Genomic DNA, 6,741 nt, shown 5'->3' on the forward strand with positions numbered 1-6,741 from the left:
CGTCCACTTGCATTGAGTTGCTCACCCAGCGCATGAGGCGTTTTCACCCATTCATCCATGTAGAAAAACATGACGTAGTGGAGCCCATGTGACGTGTTTTGTGCCATAGTTTGTGTTCATGGACGCGCTGGGGCTCCAATTCATGAACGAGCACTTCCGGTATGAACGCGCAGTCAATACAAAGAAGCCTAGATGCGTGTTCATGTTTCTGGCCCCAATTGCAGTACCTCAAAACGGCCAACATTTCCATGGCGCTTCAGAGCTCCCCCACCCCCAAGGTTCCGGGGGCTTGATCCTATGCCCTCAACTTCACCTCCATCTTGGTTGTTGTTCTCATAACCCCATGATGTACTTCATGGGGTTACTTCCTCAAGTTTGAGGTTTTGTTTGCTGAGAACAGCTGATCCATATAGTCTCTGTGGGATATCTATGGCCATTATCATTCCAGTAGGTCATTCAGAGGGTCAAACGTTTTCGCTGACAGCTTCCACAGATGGTTCTTCTTCGACTTTGAGTTCTAATCATCTTATGGCTTACGATGCAAAGCAGTAGGGATCTATGACCAGAGAGGAATACATGCCAGTAAAGCATTGTTTGATATTATTTGCGATTTGAGGTTTAACATAAAGCCAGTCCAAGGTATGTTGTGCCAAATGCCACTTACACAGTTGCGCAATGGCTGGTAGGTGAGGGCTAACAGTTAAATTACCTCAGCTACACAAATTATTTCCTTTGCTGACACACGGCATAGGCCAGGTCTGGATTGGTATTGGTGTTGCATTTTGCAGTGAAGAAGCTTGGGAGTCTTTTGGGTCAAACAACAGCCGCTAGAGGCCCATGGCCTCTGTATCTCTACATTTTATGTTTAGCTGTGACCCCAATCTTTGTGTTAGCAGTTGAAGTCCCCTGCCTAGATGGCAAGTGCAAGTACCAGCGAGAGTGGCGAGTTCACATTGTCATGTGTCTTCTACAGATCAGCTTCCACCACCACCACTAAGACCTCATGGAAAGAGGTGGTGTTAGAAGGCGGTGTTAGAAAGAAGGGTTAGAAGGAGGTGGTGTTAGAAGGTGGTGCTGGAAGCCGATCTGTTGAAGACACATGACAATGTGAACTCCCCACTCCCACTCGTACCTGCACCTGCCATCTATGCAGGGAACTTCAACTGCGAACACAAGGATTGGGGTTACAGCTAAACATCAAATGTAGAGAAACAGAGCCCATGGGCCTCTAGAGGCTGTTGTTTGACTCAAAAGAGCCACCCAAGCTTCTTCACTGCACAATGTAACACCCATACCAAAGAGTACTATATGCCAGTAAAGCATTATTTGATATTGATATATTGATATTATTATGATGCCAATGTAATGGAGGCCTAAAATGACTAAAATGCCTCTTGCACAGTTGCGCAATGGCTGGTAGGTGAGGGCTAACAGTTAAATTACCTCAGCTACACAAATTTAGAATGCATTTGCACAGTTGCGCAAACGCAAAAGCAATGGAAGCCTAAAATGACTAAACTACCTCTTGCACAGTTGCACAATGGCTGGTAGCTGAGGGCTAACCGTTAAATATAATGTACTTTTAAAAAAGACCCATCTTCCATTTGTTCAAATTGCATGGCGGGATGAATTCATAGGGCCGGAAGATTCTTGAGGTCTTCTAAGTACACTGTATGTACAATGTATTCTTCCAGACGGTGCCCTCAATTCTGCAAGATCAAAAAGGCCAACAAGCAGCAATCCTATGCATAGAGTTATAAGAAGAATAGAGAGGACATCAGATATCCCCGCCCGTCCACTTGCATTGAGTTGCTCACCCAGCGCATGAGGCGTTTTCACCCATTCATCCATGTAGAAAAACGTGACGTAGTGGAGCCCATGTGACGTGTTTTGTGCCATAGTTTGTGTTCATGGACGCGCTGGGGCTCCAATTCATGAACGAGCACTTCCGGTATGAACGCGCAGTCAATACAAAGAAGCCTAGATGCGTGTTCATGTTTCTGGCCCCAATTGCAGTACCTCAAAACGGCCAACATTTCCATGGCGCTTCAGAGCTCCCCCACCCCCAAGGTTCCGGGGGCTTGATCCTATGCCCTATTTCAACTTCACCTCCATCTTGGTTGTTGTTCTCATAACCCCATGATGTACTTCATGGGGTTACTTCCTCAAGTTTGAGGTTTTGTTTGCTGAGAACAGCTGATCCATATAGTCTCTGTGGGATATCTATGGCCATTATCATTCCAGTAGGTCATTCAGAGGGTCAAACGTTTTCGCTGACAGCTTCCACAGATGGTTCTTCTTCGACTTTGAGTTCTAATCATCTTATGGCTTACGATGCAAAGCAGTAGGGATCTATGACCAGAGAGGAATACATGCCAGTAAAGCATTGTTTGATATTATTTGCGATTTGAGGTTTAACATAAAGCCAGTCCAAGGTATGTTGTGCCAAATGCCACTTACAGTTGCGCAATGGCTGGTAGGTGAGGGCTAACAGTTAAATTACCTCAGCTACACAAATTATTTCCTTTGCTGACACACGGCATAGGCCAGGTCTGGATTGGTATTGGTGTTGCATTTTGCAGTGAAGAAGCTTGGGAGTCTTTTGGGTCAAACAACAGCCGCTAGAGGCCCATGGCCTCTGTATCTCTACATTTTATGTTTAGCCGTGACCCCAATCTTTGTGTTAGCAGTTGAAGTCCCCTGCCTAGATGGCAAGTGCAAGTACCAGCGAGAGAGGCGAGTTCACATTGTCATGTGTCTTCTACAGATCAGCTTCCACCACCACCACTAAGACCTCATGGAAAGAGGTGGTGTTAGGAGGTGGTGTTAGAAGGCGGTGTTAGAAAGAAGGGTTAGAAGGAGGTGGTGTTAGAAAGGTGTTAGAAGGTGGTGCTGGAAGCCGATCTGTTGAAGACACATGACAATGTGAACTCCCCACTCCCACTCGTACCTGCACCTGCCATCTATGCAGGGAACTTCAACTGCGAACACAAGGATTGGGGTTACAGCTAAACATCAAATGTAGAGAAACAGAGCCCATGGGCCTCTAGAGGCTGTTGTTTGACCCAAAAGAGCCACCCAAGCTTCTTCACTGCACAATGTAACACCCATACCAAAGAGTACTATATGCCAGTAAAGCATTATTTGATATTGATATATTGATATTATTATGATGCCAATGTAATGGAGGCCTAAAATGACTAAAATGCCTCTTGCACAGTTGCGCAATGGCTGGTAGGTGAGGGCTAACAGTTAAATTACCTCAGCTACACAAATTTAGAATGCATTTGCACAGTTGCGCAAACGCAAAAGCAATGGAAGCCTAAAATGACTAAACTACCTCTTGCACAGTTGCACAATGGCTGGTAGCTGAGGGCTAACCGTTAAATATAATGTACTTTAAAAAAAGACCCATCTTCCATTTGTTCAAATTGCATGGCGGGATGAATTCATAGGGCCGGAAGATTCTTGAGGTCTTCTAAGTACACTGTATGTACAATGTATTCTTCCAGACGGTGCCCTCAATTCTGCAAGATCAAAAAGGCCAACAAGCAGCAATCCTATGCATAGAGTTATAAGAAGAATAGAGAGGACATCAGATATCCCCGCCCGTCCACTTGCATTGAGTTGCTCACCCAATTCATGAACGAGCACTTCCGGTATGAACGCGCAGTCAATACAAAGAAGCCTAGATGCGTGTTCATGTTTCTGGCCCCAATTGCAGTACCTCAAAACGGCCAACATTTCCATGGCGCTTCAGAGCTCCCCCACCCCCAAGGTTCCGGGGGCTTGATCCTATGCCCTATTTCAACTTCACCTCCATCTTGGTTGTTGTTCTCATAACCCCATGATGTACTCTGGGCATTGAGGTAGCCGATGCTGATGTGAAATCTCCTCTTGCATCTTTCTGCTAGTTCTGTGTACAGAAAGGGGGTTGCGGCTGATGTGAGACATTTTGGAGGGCAACCATGATGATTTCCTAACCCTAACCCTAACCCTAACCCTAACCCTATGCACTTCCATAGTTTGGGTCCGGACTTTAAAGTGCTATGTACATATTGCCACATATATGCATAATGGGTCAGTGCAAGTTCAGATGTCTAATGGCTAATCGGTAGGTGCGGTCTCTGAAGCGAGATCTCCGTCTCTTAGGGCATCCTCAGGTGCAAGGTTGGAGAGAGATCTCCAGATCACCATCCCTAAGGGCATCCTCGGGTGTAGTGGATACATCTTATTCGCTCTGTAGTGGCACGTCCTCCTTGCTCTGGCTGCGGTCACACAGTAGGATTTGTAAAGAGTGGATCTCTGCTTTGTACAGCTGCAATTCCTGCTGTACCTTTGACCTTTGACTCTTGAGCGGCTGATGCAAGTCTCAACAAAGTGCCAGTTCTTATACTGGCGTTTAGGTCTGTCCCATTAGTTAGTGTCTATCACTGGGTGACAGTTGAGTGACAGTTGAGCAGTGCTGTATTCAACCCGTGTGTATGTGGACCCCGTAACGGCACGACAACGCTCCGGTCGTCATCCTAACACCACTTCCGGGTTTATCTCCACCGCACAGATGACTTCTTCTTGTCAACGTCATGTTCTGTAAAGACAAAAAAAGAAAGAAGAAATAAGCATTTGAGTCCTGTCGGCTTATGGGGTGACATTCTGTTATTATCATCATCATAACCTGGTGGTCACTGACAGGTCTGTGTCACCATTATCACATTTTACCATTAATTGTCACAAATAATTTTGATCAACGATTTAAATTGTTTGGCATGGAACATTTGCATCATTGATGTCAGAACAGGTCAGTGCAAATTAATTCTGTCTTGGCCATTCATTTGCAACATCAGTGTTTTCTCAGAAAAGCATGAGGTGTGACAGACAGACAGGCGGACGGACGGACGGACATGAGCTGGAGGTTTTCATACTAAACAGCGACCTACAGTCGCAACCATCTCATAGTGCATTTGGCCAATTAAGGATTATAATTAATGAATTGACTAAAGGACCCCAAATCGGAAAGATAGATAAGAGGGAAAAAAACAAAACAAAGACAAGAGCAGTACAGTACCAATAAGGAGAAGGTGCATCAATAGAGGGGGGCGAATAATATATAAGTATATATACATAAAGTGTCTTGCAAAAGAGACCATCAAATAGCCAATGTACTCTATAAACGTAAATGTCATAATATTGAGGCACACAGTATATAAGGGCCATGAGAGGGGCTGTCTATGCCAGTAGCAGCATATGCCAGATTGGCATAGATGGGCATGATGAGCTTCACATGATACTTTGACAAGACTATAAGAGGGCCAATTACCATGATTCGTCAGGTTTCACTTCATTATGAAATGGGCGAACCGGGCGGAAACCTCTAATCCTGACTACTTCCTGACTACTAATTGAAGCCGAGGCCGAATTGGCCCAAATCGCATGAAAGCGGTCTCACAGCACATGGTTGGTTCTACAGACTCCAACTTTCGCATGCAGATAGCTCAGATCATTGCCTACCTTCTTAGCTACTTCCCCTGCCGTTACTGTACTTATTTTTCAGTAGAAATCCAACCAATATGCCCATAAAAGGGGATCCTGACCACTAATTGAAGCCAAGGCCGAATTGGCCCGAATTGCGTGAAAGAGGTCTCACAGCACACGGTTGGTTCTACAGACCCCAACTTTTGCACACAGATAGCTCAGATCTTTGGCTACTGTACTTCCCCTGCCGTCGCTGTACTTGCATGATGTACAGTTGTACAAAACAAAATGTTTCAGTAGAACCAATATGCCCATAAAAGGGGACAAGGACAGAGATATCCATATGGGCACATATTCATTTTACATCACACTGACATCACACTGACAAGGACTGAGAGATATAGAGATATCCATATATGGGCACATATCCGTTTTACAGCACACTGACATTACACTGACAAGCGTGTGACTGTACAGCCTTGCTGAAGAGAAGAATCAGTCGAGATCCGAGTTGGTCTAGGTGCAGACGGAGGAGACAAACATAAGACAAATTGTCATTGTGGATAATGACAAGGGCATTACTGACAAAATATTTACAGCGAACTCCTTTAGGATAATGGGCATAAACTCCATAAAGGGACAGACTACATACTGCCAATAATAATAATAACTAGAAATACTGCTCCAACAAAACAGTGTGGGCTCGCATGTAACACCATGTATGGGCACAAAGATCTACCCTTTGGCTGCACCTCACTGGCTAAGGGCCCTGCCTTTGTACTGTCGGTACAAAGTTTTGAGGAGAACTTGACTAATATATAAAGAAATAATGAAGATAACAGCTATGGTAAAGGACTATGCCAAAAACAGCACCAGAATACTGTGAAAAGTGATGAGTCATCACATCACTTTTCAGTTTTCTGGTGCAGTTTTTAGCCCAAGGAATGTTTTTCATGAAAAACAAATGCTTGCAATGGATTCAGAATCATGAAGAACCCCTGGTTTGACCCCTCACATGCTACTTAAAGCTGTTCACATGGCCCTCTTCTAGCGCCACCATGAGGCCGATTCTTGCAAAACACATTTTTGGACTGCACCTAAAATTTGTGCCCTAAAATCAAGCAAATCGCTACACAGTGGCCCTACTTTTATCAAAGTGTAAAAAATGGTCTATTTTTTTCACCAAATTTTGCGTAGGGCAACGTGTGCACGGCATTTATCAATGCTTCAAACAGACACACCTGGCGTACATTTGATCCCAGCGTTGAA

The sequence above is a fragment of the Nannobrachium achirus genome (genome assembly GCF_963921795.1).
Source record: "Nannobrachium achirus genome assembly, chromosome: 22".
Lineage (NCBI taxonomy): Eukaryota > Metazoa > Chordata > Actinopteri > Myctophiformes > Myctophidae > Nannobrachium > Nannobrachium achirus.